At 47.6% G+C, this 24,365-nt stretch overlaps 1 pseudogene; it reads right to left on the reverse strand.

Annotated features, from left to right (window-relative positions):
- The window catches only part of LOC135559295 (low-density lipoprotein receptor-related protein 1-like), a 222,746-nt pseudogene that overhangs the window by 33,975 nt on the left and 164,406 nt on the right, over positions 1-24,365 (reverse strand).

The raw sequence follows: 24,365 nt of genomic DNA on the forward strand, positions 1-24,365 counted from the left end.
TGTAACAATGGAACCTCTCCACAGGGAAAAACAGCTCATCAAGGAGACAGCCTTGTGTTGGTGTGTGCTAAAGGCCAGCAGCACAGGATACTCACGGCAGTTGAGCTCATCAGAGTTGTCCCCGCAGTTGTCAACTCCGTCACACTGTTTGGACACTTTCAGACACACACGGTCGTTCTGGCAGCGGAAACTCCTGGTGGGGGGGCACTGGAACCTCCCTAAGGGGAGGAGAAAGAGGGGTTAGGAGTCAAGGAGTTAGGACTCAGAACAGGCTTTAGGATGCATACCCTTTTCTGACCATCGTGACAACCCGACCTGAACTGTGGTGGCTCTGATATTTTATTTCACATTGTCCTTCTCATCATGATGGATGAGTAACTAGGCCAGCACAGTACAAGTCAGTTCAGCTCGGTCCTGTGAAAAGGGTACTAGTAGACAGGATAGGATGTCACAGGATCTGATGTCACTACTCACTGCACTCGTCAGGGTTCTCGTCCGAGTTGTCTCCACAGTCGTCCTCTCCGTCGCATTTCCAGGCCAGGGGCTTACACAGGGTGTTGTTACACTGGAAGTCATCCAGGGGGCAGTGTCTCTCAACTGAGACAGGGAGAGGAGAAGAAGAACAGTCGGTTGCCCATTATTGACCCTGTTCCTGTAGATCACAGGCAGGATCTACAGGCTGCACATCTCCAGAATCCCTCTCAATTAATAAATATAGAGGAATCCCGAGTGGCACAGCGGTCTAAGGCACTGCATCTCAATGCTAGAGGCGTCACTACAGACCCTGGTTTGATTCCAGGCTGTATCACAACAGGCCGTGATTGGGAGTCCCATAAGGTGGCGCCCAGTGTTGTCCAGGTTAGGGGAGGGTTTGGCCGGGGTAGGCCATCATTGTAAATAAGAATTTGTTCTTAACTAATTTTCATAGTTAAATAAAGGATAAATAAAAAGGATGTTTAATCTCAGTATAACCACTCCCTTTTAGCACTGTGGCCATCTCAAACGCCAGCATGAGTGAGGCACATGGGGACACAAACACACTCACCAGCTATGTGACACTTCACCTCATCGCTGCCGTCCAAACAGTCAGCATCTGCGTCACAGCGCCAGCGGTTGGGGATACAGTGGCCGTTCTTACACTGGAACTGATCACTGTCACACTTCAGGTCACAGCCGTCCTGAGGAGCAAGCACACACACACACACGCGCACAAGCACGCGCGCACAAGCACGCGCACACAAGCACGCGCACACACACGCACACACACACTTTTAACCACTCAAGTAAAAGGCACATCTCTAAACTATAAGGTCAACCGATAACATAGAGAGGTTGTTAGTAGGGGAGAGTGGGGTAAATTGAGCCTCCCTATAATTTATAATTTGACCAAATATTCACTGAAGAGGTCATCATTTCATGGAGTCTGTGAAGGAAGAAACCACATGGAAAAAAAGGTAAATAAGTTAGGTTAAAAAAATGGGATATTGTGTCATTTATTGTGTTTGAGGTTTCATGATGCTTGTATACTAACCGAAGTAGATCATTGAACGATTTTTCTATACATGAGTTGTGGTCTCTATAAGCTTCATTATAGACATATAGCTGGGTGGTTCAAGCACTGAATGCTGATTGACTGAAAGCCATGGTATATCAGTCCGGGTATCACGGGTATGAGAAAAAATACTTTTTTTTACTGTTCTAATTCCATTGGTAACCAGTTTATAATATCAATAAGGCACCTCAGAGGTTTGTGGTATATGGCCAATATACCACGGCTGAGGGCTGTATCCAGGCACTCCGCGTTGCGCAAAAGAACCGCCCTTAGCCGTGGTATATAGGCCATATAACACACCCCCTCGTGCCGTATTGCTTCAATTTGAGGTCCTAAACCTAGCAGGAAAGTGCATCCTTATAGCTGTGTGGGCTAGTATAGTCAAAATGTTTGTCTTGGGGTAAGTTGAGCCAATGGCCATGGGGTAAGTTGAGCCAATGGCCATGGGGTAAGTTGAGCCAATGGTTGAGCCAATGGCAAGTTGAGCAAATTGAAGTGTTCTCTTCCCAGGCATAATACAAGGCATTTTCGCTGGGATATGAGGTAACAACAGGGCCTGGCCTATGTTACAAGTGTTTGTTAGGTGTTAAACCTTGAACGATTTAAAGACAAAAGAGCAATTGTGATTGTGTTGAATTGTGTTTGGGAAATAAAGAAGGCAGTGGTAATACTTCATTCAGCACAGAAATTTGTAGACGGCTTAACTTACCCTGTCCTGTGACTAAACCTACCCTGTCCTGTGACTAAACCTACCCTGTCCTGTGACTAAACTTACCCTGTCCTGTGGCTAAACCTACCCTGTCCTGTGGCTTAACTTACCCTGTCCTGTGACTTAACTTACCCTGTCCTGTGGCTTAACTTACCCTGTCCTGTGGCTAAACCTACCCTGTCCTGTGACTAAACCTACCCTGTCCTGTGACTAAACTTACCCTGTCCTGTGGCTAAACCTACCATGTCCTGTGACTAAACCTACCCTGTCCTGTGGCTAAACCTACCCTGTCCTGTGACTAAACCTACCCTGTCCTGTGGCTAAACCTACCCTGTCCTGTGACTAAACCTACCCTGTCCTGTGGCTTAACTTACCCTGTCCTGTGACTAAACCTACCCTGTCCTGTGGCTAAACCTACCCTGTCCTGTGACTAAATCTACCCTGTCCTGTGGCTAAACCTACCCTGTCCTGTGACTAAACTTACCCTGTCCTGTGACTAAACTTACCCTGTCCTGTGACTAAACTTACCCTGTCCTGTGACTAAACCTACCCTGTCCTGTGACTAAACCTACCCTGTCCTGTGGCTAAACTTACCCTGTCCTGTGGCTAAACCTACCCTGTCCTGTGACTAAACCTACCCTGTCCTGTGGCTAAACCTACCCTGTCCTGTGACTAAACCTACCCTGTCCTGTGACTAAACCTACCCTGTCCTGTGGCTAAACCTACCCTGTCCTGTGACTAAACCTACCCTGTCCTGTGACTAAACCTACCCTGTCCTGTGACTAAACCTACCCTGTCCTGTGGCTAAACTTACCCTGTCCTGTGGCTAAACCTACCCTGTCCTGTGACTAAACCTACCCTGTCCTGTGGCTAAACCTACCCTGTCCTGTGACTAAACCTACCCTGTCCTGTGACTAAACCTACCCTGTCCTGTGACTAAACATACCCTGTCCTGTGACTAAACTTACCCTGTCCTGTGACTAAACCTACCCTGTCCTGTGGCTAAACCTACCCTGTCCTGTGGCTAAACCTACCCTGTCCTGTGGCTAAACCTACCCTGTCCTGTGGCTAAACCTACCCTGTCCTGTGACTAAACCTACCCTGTCCTGTGACTAAACCTACCCTGTCCTGTGACTAAACCTACCCTGTCCTGTGGCTAAACTTACCCTGTCCTGTGGCTAAACCTACCCTGTCCTGTGACTATACCTACCCTGTCCTGTGGCTAAGCCTACCCTGTCCTGTGACTAAACCTACCCTGTCCTGTGGCTAAACCTACCCTGTCCTGTGACTAAACCTACCCTGTCCTGTGGCTAAACCTACCCTGTCCTGTGACTAAACCTACCCTGTCCTGTGACTAAACCTACCCTGTCCTGTGGCTTAACTTACCCTGTCCTGTGACTAAACCTACCCTGTCCTGTGACTAAACCTACCCTGTCCTGTGACTAAACTTACCCTGTCCTGTGGCTAAACCTACCCTGTCCTGTGACTAAACCTACCCTGTCCTGTGGCTTAACCTACCCTGGCCTGTGGCTAAACCTACCCTGTCCTGTGACTAAACCTACCCTGTCCTGTGACTAAACCTACCCTGTCCTGTGGCTAAACCTACCCTGTCCTGTGACTAAACCTACCCTGTCCTGTGGCTAAACTTACCCTGTCCTGTGACTAAACTTACCCTGTCCTGTGACTAAACCTACCCTGTCCTGTGGCTAAACCTACCCTGTCCTGTGGCTTAACTTACCCTGTCCTGTGGCTAAACCTACCCTGTCCTGTGGCTTAACTTACCCTGTCCTGTGGCTTAACTTACCCTGTCCTGTGACTAAACCTACCCTGTCCTGTGGCTTAACTTACCCTGTCCTGTGGCTTAACTTACCCTGTCCTGTGACTAAACCTACCCTGTCCTGTGACTAAACCTACCCTGTCCTGTGACTAAACCTACCCTGTCCTGTGACTAAACCTACCCTGTCCTGTGACTAAACCTACCCTGTCATGTGACTAAACCTACCCTGTCATGTGACTAAACTTAACATGTCCTGTGACTAACATTACCCTGTCCTGTGACTAAACTTACCCTGTCCTGTGACTAAACTTACCCTGTCCTGTGACTAAACTTACCCTGTCCTGTGACTAAACTTACCCTGTCCTGTGACTAAACTTACCCTGTCCTGTGACTAAACCTACCCTGTCATGTGACTAAACTTACCCTGTCATGTGACTAAACTTAACATGTCCTGTGACTAACATTACCCTGTCCTGTGACTAAACTTACCCTGTCCTGTGGCTAAACCTACGTTGTCCTGTGGCTTAACTTACCCTGTCCTGTGGCTAAACCTACCCTGTCCTGTGGCTTAACTTACCCTGTCCTGTGGCTAAACCTACCCTGTCCTGTGGCTTAACCTACCCTGTCCTCTGACTAAACCTACCCTGTCCTGTGACTAAACTTACCCTGTCCTGTGGCTTAACTTACCCTGTCCTGTGGCTTAACTTACCCTGTCCTGTGCTTCACCCTGTCCTGTGGCTTAACTTACCCTGTCCTGTGACTAAACTTACCCTGTCCTGTGACTAAACTTACCCTGTCCTGTGACTAAACTTACCCTGTCCTGTGACTAAACTTACCCTGTCCTGCGGCTTAACTTACCCTGTCCTGCGGCTTAACTTACCCCGTCCTGCGGCTTAACTTACCCCGTCCTGCGGCTTAACTTACCCCGTCCTGCGGCTTAACTTACCCCGTCCTGCGGCTTAACTTACCCCGTCCTGCGGCTTAACTTACCCCGTCCTGCGGCTTAACTTACCCCGTCCTGCGGCTTAACTTACCCTGTCCTGCGGCTAAACCTACCCTGTCCTGCGCCTTAACTTACCCTGTCCTGCGCCTTAACTTACCCTGTCCTGCGCCTTAACTTACCCCGTCCTGCGGCTTAACTTACCCCGTCCTGCGGCTTAACTTACCCCGTCCTGCGGCTTAACTTACCCTGTCCTGCGGCTTAACTTACCCTGTCCTGCGGCTTAACTTACCCTGTCCTGCGGCTTAACTTACCCCATACACGGGAATAAGTTGTGCCAAGAGACAATTTTTTGGGGACAAGCTATGTTTTCAAAACTGTAATATTTGCATTACTTCAGATTATTTCCAGGTATACACACCATCCTGAAATATATGTAGATATCTTTGTTTGAATATTTGCCTTGACGGAGTGATGCTAAATGTTAAGAATTGCTCAACTTACCCCACTCTCCCCTACAGTATGAGTCAGTAGCGTTATCTACTACACATGTGTCTAACTCCGATATGTTGCTATAGTTGAGTCAGGTGTGTTACCTCATCAGATCCGTCAGCACAGTCATGGTCTCCATCACACTTCCACCTCCCGGCGATACAGCGTCCGTTGGTACAGGCAAACTCACTCTCTGAGCACTGCCGTGGGACTGTAAAGATACAGCAACGCAGGTCTCACATAACAAACATTATACTGTATAGCTTAGCTGGAAATGGCTTCCAAATACGTGTTGTTTTTAGTAAAATTCCAAATTCACAGGGGAGAGAGTACTGTACAGAACACCTCATAACAGACCACAACACAACACCTCACAGCACAACACCTCACAACACCTCATAAGACACCTCACAACACCTCACACCACAACACATTACAGCACCTCACAATAGACCACAACACATCACAACTGACCACACCACAACACACCTCACCTACCCTCACACCACAACACATTACAGCACCTCACAACACAACACAACAGACCACAACACCACACCACCTCATAGCACAACACATTACAGCACCTCACACCACAACACATCACACCACAACACCTAACATCACAACACATTACAGCACCTCACAATAGACCACAACACATCACAACTGACCACACCACAACACACCTCACCTACCCTCACACCACAACACATTACAGCACCTCACAACACAACACAACACAACAGACCACAACACCACACCACCTCATAGCACAACACATTACAGCACCTCACACCACAACACATCACACCACAACACCTAACATCACAACACATTACAGCACCTCACAAAACCTCACAACACATCACCTCACAACACATCACAACACACCACCTTACAACACCCCACAGCACCTCACAACACACCACAACACCTCACAACAGACAACACACCACCTCACAAGACAACACACCACACCACAACACATAACAGCATCTCACAACACACCACAACACCTCAGTTCACAACACACCACATCACAAAAACACACCTCACAACAAATAACAACACACTACCTCACAACACACCACCTCCCAACAACATCATATTACTCCAGTGCTAGCCTCTCTACACTGGCTTCCTGTTAACGTCACTAGGGTAGGGGGCAGCATTCTGAATTTTGGATGAAAAGCGTGCCCAAATTAAACTGCCTGCTACTCAGGCCCATAAGCTAGGATATGTATATAATTAGTGGATTTGGATAAAATACACTAAAGTTTCCCAAACTGTTAAAATAATGTGTATGAGTATAACAGAACTGATATGGCAGGCGAAAACCAGAGGAAAATCCAACCAGGAAATACTATTATTTTGAAAGGCTGTTTTTCCATTGAAAGCCTATCCACCATACAAAGACTTAGGACCCAGTTCACCATCTCTATGGCTTCCTTAACATGTGACCAGTCTTTAGGCATTGTTTACCTTTTCCATTGATGAAGCTTTTGTCAGGTTGAAATATTATTTATTATTTATGACAAAAACAACCTGAGGATTGATTTTAAACATCGTTTGATGTTTCTACTATCTTTTATTGTACTTTGACTTTTCGTCTTGGTGTTGAGAGCTCACGTTGTGCCTTTAGATTTCTGAACTAAACGCACCAACAAAACAGAGGTATTTGGACATAAAGATGAAATTTATCGAACATTTGTTGTCTAACATGGTGACCTGGGAGTGCCACCAGATGAAGATCATCAAAGGTAAGTGATTAATTTTAATGCTATTTCTGACTTTTGTGACACTCTCCTTGATTGGAAAATGGCTGTATGGGTTTCTGTGTCTAGGCGCTGACCTAATAAATAATAGCAAAGTGTGCTTTCGCCGTAAAGCCTTTTTGAAATCTGACACAGCGGTTGCATTAAGGAGAAGTTTATCTGTATTCGTATGTTTAACACTTGTATCTTTTATCAATGTTTATGATGAGTATTTCTGTTATTTGATGTGGCTCTCTGCACTTTCACCGGATGTTTGTTTGAGACAATGCATTTCTGAACATAACACACCAATTTCAAATGAGGTTTTTGGACATAAAGATTAACTTTATTGAACAAAATACACATTTATTGTGTAACATGAAGTCCTGTGAGTGCCATCTGATGAAGATCATCAAAGGTTAGTGATTAATTGAATTGCTATTTCTGACTTTTCTGAGCCCTCTCCTTTACTCAAATGGCTGTATGGGCTTGCTCCTATCTATCTTTCCGATTTGGTCCTGCCGTACATACTTATTGTCCCTAGAATTTCTAAGCAAACAGCTGGAGGCAGGGCTTTGTCCTATAGAGCTCCATTTTTATGGAATGGTCTGCCTACCCATGCGAGAGACGCAGACTCGGTCTCAACCTTTAAGTCTTTATTGAAGACCCTCTTCAGTAGGTCCTATGATTGAGTGTAGTCTGGCCCAGTAGTGTGAAGGTGAACGGAAAGGCACTGGAGCAACGAACCACCCTTGCTGTCTCTGCCTGGCCGGTTCTGCTCTCTCCACTGGGATTCTCTGCCTCTAACCCTATTACAGGGGCTGAGTCACTGGCTTACTGCTGCTCTTCCATGCCATTCCTAGAAGGGGTGCGTGACTTGAGTGGGTTGAGTTACTGACGTGATCTTCCTGTCCGGGTTGGTGCCCCCCCTTGGGTTGTGCCGTTGCGGAGATCTTTGTGGGCTATACTCGGCCTTGTCTCAGGATGGTAAGTTGGTAGTTGAAGATATCCCTTTAGTGGTGTGGTGGCTGTGCTTATACCCTGCCTGTTTGGCCCTGTCCGGGGGTATTGTCACATTGGGCCACGGTGTATTCCGACCCCTCCTGTCTCAGCCTCCAGTATTTATGCTGCAGTAGTTTATGTGTCGGGGGGCTAGGGTCAGTCTGTTATATCTGGAGTATTTCTCCTGTGTGAATCTCTCTGACTCCTTGCTGTCCCCAGTCCACCTGGCCGGCAATGGAACCCTGACCTGTTCACCGCACATGCTACCTGTCCCAGACCTGCTGTTTTCAACTCTCTAGAGACAGTAGGAGCAGTAGAGATACTTGGCTATGAAAAGCCAACTGACATTTACTCCTGAGGTGCTCACCTGTTGCACCCTCGACAACCACTGTGATTATTATTATTTGACCCTGCTGGTCATCTATGAACATTTGAACATCTTGGCCATGTTCTGTTATAATCTCTACCCCAATAAGGGTTTGGTATCTTGTTAATCTTTTCCTGTTAAACCATAACATATAAGGATAGGCGAGAAGGAGGAGTGTCTTATGTGGGATATATAGATATATATGGATGGGAGAAGTGGGTTGTATGAATACAGCTGTACAGAACCTTTGGGAAGAATTAAACTTGGTTAAAGCTTCTCTAGTGTCTGAGTTATTTACTCTGAAAAATAAGAACCTAACACTAGGTTCCTGCCTTTCTAAGGAGTTTTTCCTAGCCACCATGCTTCTACATATGCATTGCTTACTGTTTGGGGTTTTAGGCTGGGTTTCTGTATAGCACGTTGTGACATAAGCTGATGTAAGAAGGGCTTTATAAATACATTTGATTTGAACACAACATCCCACAATACCTCACAACACCTCATAACACAACACCTCATAACACCTCAACAACCCACAACACAACAAACCACAACAACACCTCACAACAACACACAACACCTCACAACCCACAACACAACAAACCAGAACAACACCTCACAACAACACACAATACCTCACAACAAAACCAACCACAACACACCACAAGCAGGGACACATAGAGGGAGGCCAAACAATGATGGTGAAATGAGAGCTCCAGAGATTCAATAGAAGATGTCCTAGGTGATAAACATTGCATATTTACTGAAACTGGTAACATAGCTGTGTGCTTTCACTCTGCTTATTTTTATTTCATTTTGTTGTACTTTTTACCCCTTTTTGTCCCCAATTTTGCGATACCCAATTGGTAGTTAGTCTTGTCCCATCGCTGCAAGGCGAAGGTCAAGAGCCATGCGTCCTCCGAAACACGTCCCCGCCAAGCCACACTGCTTCTTGACACACTGCTCACTTAACCCAGAAGTCAGCCTCACCAATGTGTCGGAGGAAACACCGTACACCTGGCGACACGTTTCAGCGTACATGCGCCCGGCCACCACAAGGAGTCGCTAGAGCGTGATGAGACAAGGACATCCCAGCATGCCAAACTCTCCCCTAACCCAGATGACGCTAGGTCAATTGTGCTCCCGGTCACTGCGACGCAGTGCCTTAGACTGCAGCAAAACTGGGAAGGTCCCAGAAGTTAGCGTCTTTGAAAATAAGTCATCAACTTTGTTGAGTACAGTGGCCTCATGTGGTCATGTAGGAAATTACAATACTTGATTGTAGAAAAAAGCCCTACTTTTGACCTGTCACTGTCTGAGGAGATATCAGAGGGGCTGGGTTGAAATGGACAGCATCAGACATATAAATGACTGCAATGGGAGGGGAGGAGCAGAGTGACATTAGGGGTTGGTGAAATGGGGATGGTTGAAAGTGGAGACCTACCTCTGGCTCATGCCAACAGGTCAGTGAGAGGGAAATGAAAGGTAAACATTAGATGAGGTGAGACACATCACAGATGAGTTAAGGACAAACTAAATGACAATGTCTCAGTGTGTGTTACAAAACATCTACAGACACTGGGAAGCAAAACAAACACACAAGAATCAAACAATTGATATGGGGTCACAAGGATCGTGTAACAGGAATGACAGAGAGACATACCACACTTGTCCTCGTCCGAGTTGTCCCCACAGTCGTTGTCATAGTCACACTGCCAGCGACCCGGGACACAGCGGTTGTTCTTACACCTGAACTGGTATGGCTCACATGTCCTCTCATCTACACAGAGACAAGGGTCAGACCCTCAGCTCCATAACACCACAGTACATACAAACCGTACAGGAGGTTAACACCATAGCATGAACCTTCATAGAGGAGATAAATACCCCTCTATACACATATGATCTTGTTGGCAATCTCAAGGGTTGTTATAGGGAATTCAGAGAGGGAGAGAGTGAATTTTGTATTAAAGTGTAATGGATGCTGTACCGGTCCTCTAGATTGTACGGTGAGGATCCAGAGAAATGCTTTGTAGCCCTTGTTGGAGCTTTCCGTTTCCTGTGTGACAGACAGAACACTCACCACACTCTTCTTTGGGTTCGTCAGATGAGTCTCCACAGTCGTCCTCCCCGTCACACTTCCACCGCGCCGGGATGCAGCGACCAGAGTCCTTACAGCGAAACTCATCCACACCACACGTCATCTGGGCTGGAGGGGGAGGAGAGGAGGGGTGGGATAGGGGAGGACGGGGAGAGGAGGGGGAGGAGAGGAGGGGTGGGAGAGAGAGGAGGGGGAGGGAGAGGAGGGGGGTGGGATAGGGGAGGACGGGGGGAGAGGGGGGGAGGAGAGGAGGGGTGGGAGAGGGGGAGGAGTGGGAGAGGGAGGAGGGGGAGGAGAGGAGGGGTGGGATAGTGGAGGACGGGGGGAGAGGAGGGGGGGGAGAGGGGGGGGGGAGAGGGGGGGACGGGGAGAGGAGGGGGGGGGAGAGGGAGGAGTGGGAGAGGAGGGGGAGGAGAGGAGGGGTGGGATAGGGGAGGACGGGGGAGAGGAGGGGGAGGAGAGGAGGGGTGGGAGAGGGGGAGGAGTGGGAGAGGAGAGGGAGGGGTGGGATAGGAGAGGACGGGGAGAGGAGGGGGAGGAGAGGGGGGGGGAGAGGGGAGGAGAGGGAGAGGAGGGGGTGGGATAGGGGAGGACGGGGGAGAGGAGGGGGAGGAGAAGGGGGGTGGGATAGGGGAGGATGGGGAGAGGAGGGGTGGGAGAGGGGGGGTGGGATAGTGGATGGGGACGGGGAGAGGAGGGGGAGGAGAGGAGGGGTGGGAGAGGGGAGGACGAGGAGGGGGGAGGGAGAGGGGGAGGGGAGGGGGGGTGGGAGAGGGGAGGATGGGGAGAGGAGGGGAGGAGGGGGAGGGGGGAGGGGAGGGGAGGGGGGCGGGGGAGAGACGGGGGAGGGGAGGGGGGAGGGGGGGAGAGGGGAGGGGGGGAGGAGAGGGGGGGAGGGGAGGGACGGGGGAGGAGGGGGAGGAGAGGAGGGGTGGGAGAGGGGAGGAGGGGGAGGAGGGGTGGGATAGGGGAGGACGGGGGAGAGGGGGAGGAGGGGAGGAGGGAGGACGGGGAGGGGTGGGATGGGGGAGGGGGGTGGGGAGAGGATGGGGGAGAGGAGGGGTGGGAGGGGAGGAGAGGAGGGGGGGAGAGGGGGGGGAGTGGGAGAGGGGGGGGGGAGGGAGGAGGGGGAGGGAGAGGGGGGGGAGGGGGAGGAGAGGAGGGGGGGGAGAGGGGAGGGAGGGGGAGGACGGGGGTGGGATAGGGGAGGAGGGGGGGAGAGGGTGGAGGGGTGGGAGAGGGGAGGGGTGGGAGAGGGGAGGAGGGGAGGGAGAGGGGGGGTGGGATAGGGGAGGAGGGGGGAGAGGAGGGGGGGAGAGGAGACGGGGAGAGGGGTGGGAGAGGAGAGGAGGGGTGGGAGAGGAGAGGAGTGGGAGAGAAGGGGGGAGGAGAGGAAGAGGAGGTGGGATGGGGGGTAGGAGATTGGACTGACTGAGGCTTATCACAGGCCAGATGACAGACTGAGTATAAAGTGAAAGGAGGATCTGATGAGGTCTGAAAGATCTAGTGCATCTACAATTCATTATGTATGTTTTGTTTATTCCATGTGTAACTCTGTGTTGTTGTATGTGCCGAATTACGAACGCTTTATCTTGGCCAGGTCGCAGTTGCAAATGAGAACTTGTTCTCAACTAGCCTACCTGGTTAAATAAAGGTGAAATGAATAAAAATAAAATAAAAATAGTTTGTTATGTTAGCAGAAACAGGTATTCTACTGCAACATGGATATTGAACTTGATATTCATGTCTGTCATTATTCTAGAACAGTCCTCTGAAACAAAGGAGCGGTGTCTTACTGCAGTTTGCTGGTTCGTCTGATCCGTCCACACAGTCATTGTCACGGTCACACACCCAGACACGAGGGACACAGCGCTTGGTGATGGCACACTGGAACTGGGTGGGCGCACAGGTGACCTCGGCTAGAGGGAGCGAGAACAGACAGACGACTGTTACTGACTGGAGAGAGCAACCCATAACAACAGTATATTTCTTATTTAACATTCATCTATCCAGGTTAGTCTCACTGAAATACAATCTATTTTACATAGAGACCATGTGCAACACAGCAGTATCACCATACTAAATGTATAACATGCAATAAAGCATGCAGATGAGGAGATAGGAAGGAAAAAGAGGAGGAGTTGACTCACGGCAGTCCGCCTCGTCCTCGCCTTCTCCACAGTTGTCCTGTCCATTACAGCGGAAGATTCCCGGGATACAGCGGCTGGGGTGGGAGCACTTGAACTGACTGGGCAGACACACGTGGATATCTGGAGAACAATCACACATAGACAGACACAAGACGTGTCAGAAAGATGACAGAGGATGACAGACACAAGACGTGTCAGAGAGACGACAGAGGATGACAGACACAAGACGTGTCAGAAATACGACAGAGGATGACAGACAGACAAGACGTGTCAGAGAGACGACAGAGGATGACAGACACAAGACGTGTCAGAAAGATGACAGAGGATGACAGACAGACAAGACGTGTCAGAGAGACGACAGAGGATGACAGACACAAGACGTGTCAGAAAGATGACAGAGGATGACAGACAGACAAGACGTGTCAGAGAGACGACAGAGGATGACAGACAGACAAGATGTGTCAGAAAGACGACAGAGGTTGACAGACACAAGACGTGTCAGAAAGACGACAGAGGATGACGGATGACAGACACAAGACGTGTCAGAGAGATGACAGAGGGTGACACAAGACGTGTCAGAGAGATGACAGAGGGTGACACAAGACGTGTCAGAGAGACGATAGAGGGTGACAGACACAAGAATTGTCAGAGAGACGACAGAGGTTGACAGACACAAGACGTGTCAGAAAGACGACAGAGGATGACAGACACAAGACATATGAGAGAGAGAGGCAGAGAGAGAACGAGGCATAGACAGAAGGGGGAGGAAAGAGAAGAGGGAGGAGAGAGGGAAAGAGAGAGTGTGTGGGTGAGAAAGAAATATATACAGAGTGAGAGAGAAAGAGAGAGACAGACAGACAGAGAGACAGACAGACAGAGAACATAAAAGAGTACGTACCACAGTTGGCCTCGTCCGAATTATCTTGGCAGTCGTTGTCCCCATCACAGATGTAAGCTGGGTTGGTACAGATGCCTGTCCCACACTGGAACTGGCCTGGCCGGCATTTGAACTTAGCTACAGGGAACAACGGATGTCACAGACAGAGAGACAGTCAGAGGTTATTTCAAAGTCTGAAACAGGCCCATAGCAGTTTCACCAACCATCTTCCTCTCCTACCCTGTCGTCTCAGCCACCACAACCTCAGATTCCCGTAGAAACATCCATGAGACTCCTCATCCACATACTCCTCATTCACTTATCATCATTTACGTAGCACTGGCTTTGCCAAGGTCATGGGTTCAATTCCCACAGTGACCACATACACACACTAGAAATGTATGCAGTCACTGTACTATACTGTAATCACTTTGGATGAAAAAGTGGCTCACTCACGGCATTCTGCTGGCTCATCCGAGTGATCCCCACAGTCGTCCTCCGTGTCACACTTCCACCAGAAGGGGATGCACTTGTCGTTCTTACACACAAACTGGACAAGGAGAGGAGAAGAGAGGAGGAAAGAAGAGGAGATGAGGACAATGTTCACAGTCGCTGCTGTTTTTGTCTGTTCCTAAGGCTAGAACTGAGATTGGGAAACAATCTTTTCACATAATGCCCCTTCATACACGTATGATCTTGATGAGAAGGGAGGAGGAGAGAGGAGGAGCAAGGAGAGGATGAGGAGGAGGAGAGGAGGAGGAGGAACAAGGAGGGAGGAGAAGAGAGGAGGAGAGAGGAAAAAATATGAGGAGAGGAGAAAGTAGGAGAGGAGAAGAGAGGAGGGGGAGGAGAGAGAAGGAGAGGAGAGAGGAGGAGAAAGGACGAGAGGAGAGAGTAGGCGAGAGGAGGAGAGAATAGGCGAGGAGGAGAGAGTGGGTGAGGAGGAGAGAGGAGGTAGGAGGAGAGAGGAGGGAGGAGAGAAGGAGAAAGGAGGGTAGGAAAGAGGAGGAGAGAGGTAGAGGAGGAGAGGGTAGAAAGGAGGAGAGAGGGAGGAGGAGAGTGGAGAAGGAGAGAGGAAGAGAGAGGAAGAGAGAGGAAGAGAGGAGGAGAAAGGTGGGAGGAGGAGAGAAGAAAAGAGGAGAGAGTTTGAGAGAGGAGGAGAGAGGAGGAAAGAGGAGAGAGGAGGAGAGAGGAGGAAAGAGGAGGAAAGAGGAGGAGAGAGGAGGAAAGAGGAGGAAAGAGGAGAGAGGAGGGGAGAGGAGCAGAGAGGAGATGAGGACAACGTTCACAGTCGCTGCTGTTTTTGTCTGTTCCTAAGGCTAGAACTGAGATTGGGAAACAATCTTTTCACATAATGTCACTTTATAAACGTATGATCTTGATGAGAAGGGAGGAGGAGAGAGGAGGAGAGGAAAGGAGAGGAGAATAGAGGAGAGGAGAACATAGAAGAAGAGGAGAGAGGAAGACAGAAGGAGAGAAAAGGTGAGAGAGAAAGAGAGTGAATGCAAGCTGATGACACACTGTACAGTAGGTACTGTGGAGATAATTATGATTAATTAACCAATCACAAAGCAGCCCCCATTCCACAAAAGGCTCTGCTGCCCCCTAGCTGTCTGGCCCCCTATGGCCATGTCATCACACAGTCCCTCACCTGGCTGGCAGTGCAGTTGGACATGCAGGTGCGTCCATCGTTGGCCAGGTAGAAGTTGGTGGGACAGGCACACTTGTAGCCCCCTCCAGGGCTCAGCAGACACAGGTTACTACAGCCACCGTTGTCTGTCTGGCACGGGTGGTTAAACACTGGAACCATAGCAGGGAGAGGGTCACTGTGTCAACTGGAACAACCACATTGGGTGTGTGTGCTTGAGTGTGGTTGTGTGTAAGTATGTGTAAGTGTGTATATGTGTTGTACATGCGTATCTCATACCCTCAGGCTGGCGGTAAGGGTGGTAGATGTGGATGTCCATGGGCCGGTGGAGGGTAGTGATCAGGGTGGTCTTGTTGATACCCAGGGTCTTGTGACACCTGTTGATGGACTTGGTCTCCCAGTCAGTCCAGTAGATGTACTCCTCAAACAGGGTCATGGCGAAGATGTGGGGGACGTCCTGGGTAAGCACTGTGGACACAAACACACAGCCATACAGTACTGAGGCAATTAGTATCACATTACACTGGGTTTTACCTGGCCACCACGTGACTTGACCAGGAAAACCAGGGTCCAAGACTTTTTCCTAGTCAGGTCATAACTCTGGGGGCCATAATTACATCACAATGTTGTCAGTCAAATAAGTATCCACCTCACACACATGGTTATGGGTTTAAAGAAAGATGAGACCTGTACCATGTCAGATATACAGTTGAAATGTATTCCATTTAGAGTTTGCATTCTAGTACTACACTTTATATACATCACAGAAGACAACAGAACTGTTCGGCGTAGTAACGGCAGATAGTAACGGCAGATAGTAACGGCAGATAGTAACGGCAGATAGTAACGGCAGATTGTAACGGCAGATAGTAACGGCAGATAGTAACGGCAGATAGTAACGGCAGATAGTAACGGCAGATAGTAACGGCAGATAGTAACGGCAGATTGTAACGGCAGATTGTAACGGCAGATAGTAACGGCAGATTGTAACGGCAGATAGTAACGGCAGATAGTAACGGCAGATAGTAACGGCAGATTGTAACGGCAGATTGTAACGGCAGATTGTAACGGCAGATAGTAACGGCAGATTGTAACGGCAGATTGTAACGGCAGATTGTAACGGCAGATAGTAACGGCAGATTGTAACGGCAGATAGTAACGGCAGATTGTAACGGCAGATTGTAACGGCAGATTGTAACGGCAGATAGTAACGGCAGATTGTAACGGCAGATTGTAACGGCAGATTGTAACGGCAGATTGTAACGGCAGATTGTTTTGTGTGTTTTGTAAATAATCTTGAAAAATAGAAATAACATTCCACCCATGAGGCCACTAGGGGCGATTTGGTCATCTGACTGCAAGAACGGTGTCCACCTACAAAACCAAAATATTTCTTTGCTTCAGGCAATGGAAATCAGGGTCAGTCAGGTCAGGACAAGGCCCACAGAACACACATACAGAACACACACAGAACTTTGGATCCCAACTCTACTATGAAACCTCCATGAAAACAAAGACATGGGCGAGGAGATAAATCAGCTGAAGGCATGCTTTGTGTGCAACATGCTCTAGTGTCAAACTGAGGTTTGTCAAATGTGAGGAATTCAAATCAGGAACTTCCTCTGTATCCCTGCATTCTTCTGCATGGCTGACAGTAATTATGTATTGTTCTAAGTTTGGTAACAAGGTTGGGAATATTCAGACGTCATCCATGTGAGATCCTCATCAGTAGTCTGACAGAACAACAGTCTTCTTTCTCTCTCTCTGTCCATTGGGCCTGTGTACTGTGGCAGGGCTATCCCCAGCACCACTGTGACCTGGTCTATGGCATCATGTCATGTGTGTGCGTTTTACATAATTACATAACCTATTATGCCACAGCGGTTTGATGTTCCATGATGGCAATTGTAATATAGTAGTCTATGACAATATACATTACCCGTGTGTCTGTTACTCCCGTCCAGGCTGGCGAACTCGATGTAGTCCTCTCTGGCGTCGGCCCAGTAGATGCGGTCATTGATTAAGTCCAGCGTGAGGCCGTTGGGCCAGGTGATCTTATCCTCTACGATCACACTTCTGTTGGAGCCGTCCATCCCGATCCGCCCTATATGTGGGTTGTCCCCCCAGTCTGACCAATACAGGTACCTGATGAACAGGACAGGGGACAGCATCATATTACACCATTACATCATCACATTATTACATCAGCATCCCATAATTACACCATAACATCAAGATCACATTTTTACACCATTACATCAGAATCACATTATTACACCATTACATCAGGATCACATTATTACACCATTACATCAGCATCACATTATTACATCAGCATCCCATTATTACATCAGCATCCTATTATTACACCATTACATCAGCATCACATTATTACATCAGCATCCGATTATTACAGCATAAAATCAAGATCACATTATTACACCATTACATCAGGATCACATTATTACACCATTACATCAGCATCATATTATAACACAATTACATCAGGATCACATTATTACATCAGCATCCCATTATTACACCATTACATCAGCATCACATTATTACATCAGCATCCCATTATTACACCATAAAATCAAGATCACATTATTACACCATTACATCAGGATCACATTATTACACCATTACATCAGCATCATATTATTACACCATTACATCAGGATCACATTATTACACCATTACATCAGCATCCCATTATTTCACCATTACATCAGCATCATATTATTACACCATTACATCTGCATCCCATTATTACACCAATACATAAACATCCCATTATTACACCATTACATCAGCATCCCATTATTTCACCATTATATCAGCATCATATTATTACACCATTACATCTGCATCCCATTATTACACCATTACATAAACATCCCATTATTACACCATTACATCAGCATCCCATTATTACACCATTACATCAGGATCACATTATTACACCATTACATTGTGCAGTCCATGAGGAGTAGATGCACTGCAGTACTTAATGCAGCTGGTGGCCACACCAGATACTGAGTGTTGCTTTTGATTTTGACCCCCCCCCTTTGTTCAGGGACACATTATTCAATTTATGTTAATCACATGACTGTGGAACTTGTTCAGTTTATGTCTCAGTTGTTGAATCTTGTTAATACAACTATTTACACATGTTAAATAAACACAGTTGACAGTGAGAGGAGTTTTTTTGTTGCTGAGTTTAGTTGTAGCCTAAATCTGGACATGTTGTCAGGAAGAATATCTGTCCTTAATATACCATTATATTTCATTATCATGTGACAAAGCTCCAGTCTCAGACCATGCAGGAGTTTCTAGTATTATATTCTGGGCTGTGCCTCTTACCCGTTGCGTACGTCCAAAGCCACAGCGCGTGGTTCCCTCAGGCCGGCGTTCACCAAGACCGACCGAAAGGTTCCGTTGAGCTTGGACACCTCGATGGTGTCCCGCCCCTTATCACACCAGTAAAGGTTCCCTCCCACCCAGTCTACAGCCAATCCATCTGGGTTACTGAGGGAGGTCCGGTGCAGCACCTGGACAAGAGCCAATCAGAGAGTCAGATACTGGCTAACTGACCAACCAGAGAGTCATAGACTGGCCAACAGTCCAATCACAGTCACAGGAAGGCCAACTGTCCAATAAGAGAGAAATAAACTAGCCAACTGTCTAATGAGAATCACAGACCGGGGAAATGTCCAATCCGAAAGTTACTAACAGGTCAGTTGCCCAACCAGAGAGTCACAAACAGGCCAACTGACCAATCAGAGTCACTAACAGATCAATGGTACAATCAGAGTCAAGGACTAGCCAGCTGTCCAGCTGTCCTTAGACTCAATGAGAGTCACAGACCTGACGACCGCCCTACTGACCTCTATGTTACTGCCGTTGATGTTCATGCGTCGTATCATGGAGCCCTGAGTGGTCACGTCTGTCCAGTAGAGCATCTGTTCTGCATAGTGGAAGTCCAGAGCCACCGCGTTGTTCAGGCCCTGGTATCCACACACATACAGTTGAATTCGGGAAGTTTACATACACCTTAGCCAAAAACATTTAAACTCAGTTTCACAATTCCTGACATTTAATCCTAGTAAGAATTCCCTGTTTTAGGTCATTAAGGATCAACACTTTATTTTAAGAATGTGAAATGTCAGAATAATAGTAGGGAGAATGATTTATTTCAACTTTAATTTCTTTCATCATATTCCCAGTGGGTCAGAAGTTTACATGCACTCAATTAGTATTTGGTAGCATTGCCTTTAAATTGTTTAACTTGGGTCAAACATTTCAGGTAGCCTTCCACAAGCTCCCCACAATAAGTTGGGTGAATTTTGGTCCATTCCTCCTGACAAAGCTGGTGTAACTGAGTCAGGTTTGTTGGCATCCTTGCTCTCACACACTTTTTCAGTTCTGCCCACAAATTGTCTATAGGATAGCGGTCAGGGCTTTGTGATGGCCACTCCAATACCTTGACTTTGTTGTCCTTAAGCCATTTTGCCACAACTTTGGGAGTATGCTTGGGGTCATTGTCCATTTGAAAGACCCAATCGCAACAAAGCTTTAACTTCCTGACTGATGTTTTCAGATGTTGCTTCAATATATCCACATAATTTTTCTGCCTCTTCATGCCATCTGTTTTGTGAAGTGCACCAGTCCCTCCTGCAGCAAAACACCCCCACAACATGAGGCTTCCACCCCCATGCTTCACGGTTGGGATGGTGTTCTTTGGCTTGCAAGCATCCCCCTTTTTCCTCCAAACATAACAATGGTCATTATGGTCAAACAGTTCTATTTTGGTTTCATTAGACCAGAGGACATTTCTCAAAAAAGTACGATTTTGTCCACATGTGCAGTTGCAAACCGTAGTCTTGCTTTTTATGGCGGTTTTGGAGCAGTGGCTTCTTCCTTGCTGAGAGGTCTTTCAGGTTATGTTGATAAAGGACTCGTTTTACTGTGGAAATAGATAATTTTGTACCCATTTCCTCCAGCATCTTCACAAGGTCCTTTGCTGTTGTTCTGGGATTGATTTGAGAGCCACCGCGTTGGTGCTTGCCTACGGAGCCTACGGAGCTGTGAGGGGAACGGCACCGCAGTACCTCCAGGCTCTGATCAGGCCCTACACCCAAGCAAGGGCACTGCGTTCATCCTCCTCTGGCCTGCTCGCCTCCCTACCATTGAGGAAGTACAGTTCCCGCTCAGCCCAGTCAAAACTGTTCGCTGCTCTGGCCCCCCAATGGTGGAACAAACTCCCTCACGACGCCAGGACAGCGGAGTCAATCACCACCTTCCGGAGACACCTGAAACCCCACCTCTTCAAGGAATACCTAGGATAGGATAAGTAATCCTTCTCACCCCCCCCCCTTAATGACTTAGATGCACTATTGTAAAGTGGCTGTTCCACTGGATGTCAGAAGGTGAATTCACCAATTTGTAAGTCGCTCTGGATAAGAGCGTCTGCTAAATGACTTAAATGTAATGTAAATGATTTGCACTTTTCGCACCAAAGTACGTTCATCTCTAGGAGACAGAACGTGTCTCCTTCCTGAGCTGTATGATGGCTGCATTGTCCCATGGTGTTTATACTTGCGTACTATTGTTTGTACAGATGAACGTGGTACCTTCAGGTGTTTGGAAATTGCTCCCAAGGATGAACCAGAAGTCTACAAAATGTTTTCTGAAAGAGGCACAGAGTTTGAAGGTAGGCCTTGAAATACATCCACAGGTACACCTCCAATTGACTCAAATGATGTCAATCAGAAGCTAATATATATATCCATATATATCCCATTTAGCAGACGCTTTTGTCCAAAGCGACTTACAAGTCGGCTGGGGCCACTACTTTTACATATGGGTGGTCCCAGCGGGAATCGAACCCACGACGCTTGGCGTTGCAAGCGCCATGCTCTACCGACTGAGCCACACAGGACCACATAATAAAGCCATGACATCATTTTCTGGAATTTTCCAAGCTGTTTAGATGCAGTCAACTTAGTGTATGTAAACTTCTGACCCACTGGAAATGTGATACAGTGAATTATAAGTAAAATAATCTGTCTGTAAACAATTTTTGGGAAAATGACTTGTGTCATGCACAAAGTAGATAACTGACTTGCCAAAACTATAGTTAGTTAACAAGAAATTTGTGGAGTGGTTGAAAACAAGTTCTAATGACTCAAACCTAAGTGTATGTTAACTTCTGACTTCAACTGTACATTTTTAATTGGTTATTTGGATCCACAAATTTCATTACACATGCATTTATTTTGAACTCAAATTATATTTAATTTGCAAAGAATCCAAACCTTCCAAAGATCATGCTTTGGATGTATATAATGTCTGGGCACCTAGTTATGGAAACAACAATCATAGTCCCCTTCAGTTCACCAAGCATACACACTGGAATACACACATGCACGCAAACACACGACATACACATTCACACTCCAGGATACAGGATACATGATACAGGATACATCAGGTATCACTATCACTGATTATGAATAATCATAAAAACTGCCACACGGTTAACATTTAGCTCATTGTTTCCACACAGTGCTTGTTGTCCCACCTGTTTTATCAGGGTGTAGTTGGAACCATCCAGGCCCAGCTTCCTCAGGTAGTACCGATTAGCAAAGATCAGGAACGGCTCCTCATCTGTAGAGAGACAAACAGATTGGGGAAAGGGGCTCTGTTCATGGTTGAACTTGTCACAAAGAAAGAGAACACATACTCATTTATAGCAATGACCTGGAGACTAGTTACAAGGGAGAGGAGTGGGGATGAATGAGCCAATTGGAAGCTGGGGATGAATAGGTGGCCATAATGGTAGGAGGGTCAGGTTGGAAATTGAACCACTTACAGCTGGGCCATGTTCCTTGGGGCACACAATGTAAGACATTTGAAAACATTTCGCAATGGAAAACGAAAATGAGACTTTGTTACTGGACCTTCTGTCCAAGACGTCCCTGCTGTTGGTCTTACCAGAGGTGGACTTGCAGATAGTAGGATTGTCAGGTCGTAGCTGGAAGCCCTCCACACAGAGACAGTGGAAGGATCCGTGTGTATTGATACAGCGCTGGGTACAGGGGTAGGATGTGGTACACTCATCTATATCCACACACGTCTTCCCATCCCGCTTCAGCTGGAAACCAGGGTGACACCTGCACTGTAGAGACCCAGGGGACACACAGACAACATGTCAATACAGTATAACACTATAGAGACCCAGGGGACACACAGACAACATGTCAATACAGTATAACACTGTAGAGACCCAGGGGACACACAGACAACATGTCAATACAGTATAACACTGTAGAGACCCAGGGGACACACAGACAACATGTCAATACAGTATAACACTGTAGAGACCCAGGGGACACACAGACAACATGTCAATACAGTAGAACACTGTAGAGACCCAGGGGAGACACAGACAACATGTCAATACAGTAGAACACTGTAGGGACCCAGGGGACAAGCAGACAACATGTCAATACAGTAGAACACTGTAGAGACCCAGGGGACACACAGACAACATGTCAATACAGTAGAACACTGTAGGGACCCAGGGGACAAGCAGACAACATGTCAATACAGTAGAACACTGTAGGGACCCAGGGGACACACAGACAACATGTCAATACAGTAGAACATTGTAGAGACCCAGGGGACACACAGACAACATGTCAATACAGTAGAACACTGTAGAGACCCAGGGGACACACAGACAACATGTCAATACAGTAGAACACTGTAGGGACCCAGGGGACAAGCAGACAACATGTCAATACAGTAGAACACTGTAGAGACCCCAGGGACACACAGACAACATGTCAATACAGTATAACACTGTAGAGACCCCAGGGACACACAGACAACATGTCAATACAGTAGAACACTGTAGGGACCCAGGGGACAAGCAGACAACATGTCAATACACTAGAACACTGTAGAGACCCAGGGGACACACAGACAACATGTCAATACAGTATAACACTGTAGAGACCCAGTGGACACACAGACAACATGTCAATACAGTATAACACTGTAGAGACCCAAGGGACACACAGACAACATGTCAATACAGTAGGTCAGTGCTGTACCAGCAGATTGACACTGTTCACCAACAGTTAATGTAGAGCAGACAGCTGAACTACAGGAGGGTGATGAGACTGATCTACAGGAGGGTGATGAGACTGAACTACAGGAGGGTGATGAGACTGATCTACAGGAGGGTGATGAGACTGAGCTACAGGAGGGTGATGAGACTGATCTACAGGAGGGTGATGAGACTGAACTACAGGAGGGTGATGAGACTGAGCTACAGGAGGGTGATGAGACTGATCTACAGGAGGGTGATGAGACTGAACTACAGGAGGGTGATGAGACTGAACTACAGGAGGGTGATGAGACTGAACTACAGGAGGGTGATGAGACTGAGCTACAGGAGGGTGATGAGACTGATCTACAGGAGGGTGATGAGACTGAGCTACAGGAGGGTGATGAGACTGAGCTACAGGAGGGTGATGAGACTGAGCTACAGGAGGGTGATGAGACTGAGCTCTAGGAGAGTGATGAGACTGAGCTACAGGAGGGTGATGAGACTGATCTACAGGAGGGTGATGAGACTGAGCTACAGGAGGGTGATGAGACTGATCTACAGGAGGGTGATGAGACTGAGCTACAGGAGGGTGATGAGACTGAGCTACAGGAGGGTGATGAGACTGAACTACAGGAGGGTGATGAGACTGAGCTACAGGAGGGTGATGAGACTGAGCTACAGGAGGGTGATGAGACTGAGCTACAGGAGGGTGATGAGACTGAGCTACAGCAGGGTGATGAGACTGAGTTACAGGAGGGTGATAAGACTGAGCTACAGGAGGGTGATGAGACTGAGCTACAGCAGGGTGATGAGACTGAGCTACAGGAGGGTGATGAGACTGAGCTCTAGGAGGGTGATGAGACTGAGCTCT

The sequence above is a fragment of the Oncorhynchus masou genome, chromosome 18, assembly GCF_036934945.1.
Source record: "Oncorhynchus masou masou isolate Uvic2021 chromosome 18, UVic_Omas_1.1, whole genome shotgun sequence".
Taxonomy (NCBI): domain Eukaryota; kingdom Metazoa; phylum Chordata; class Actinopteri; order Salmoniformes; family Salmonidae; genus Oncorhynchus; species Oncorhynchus masou.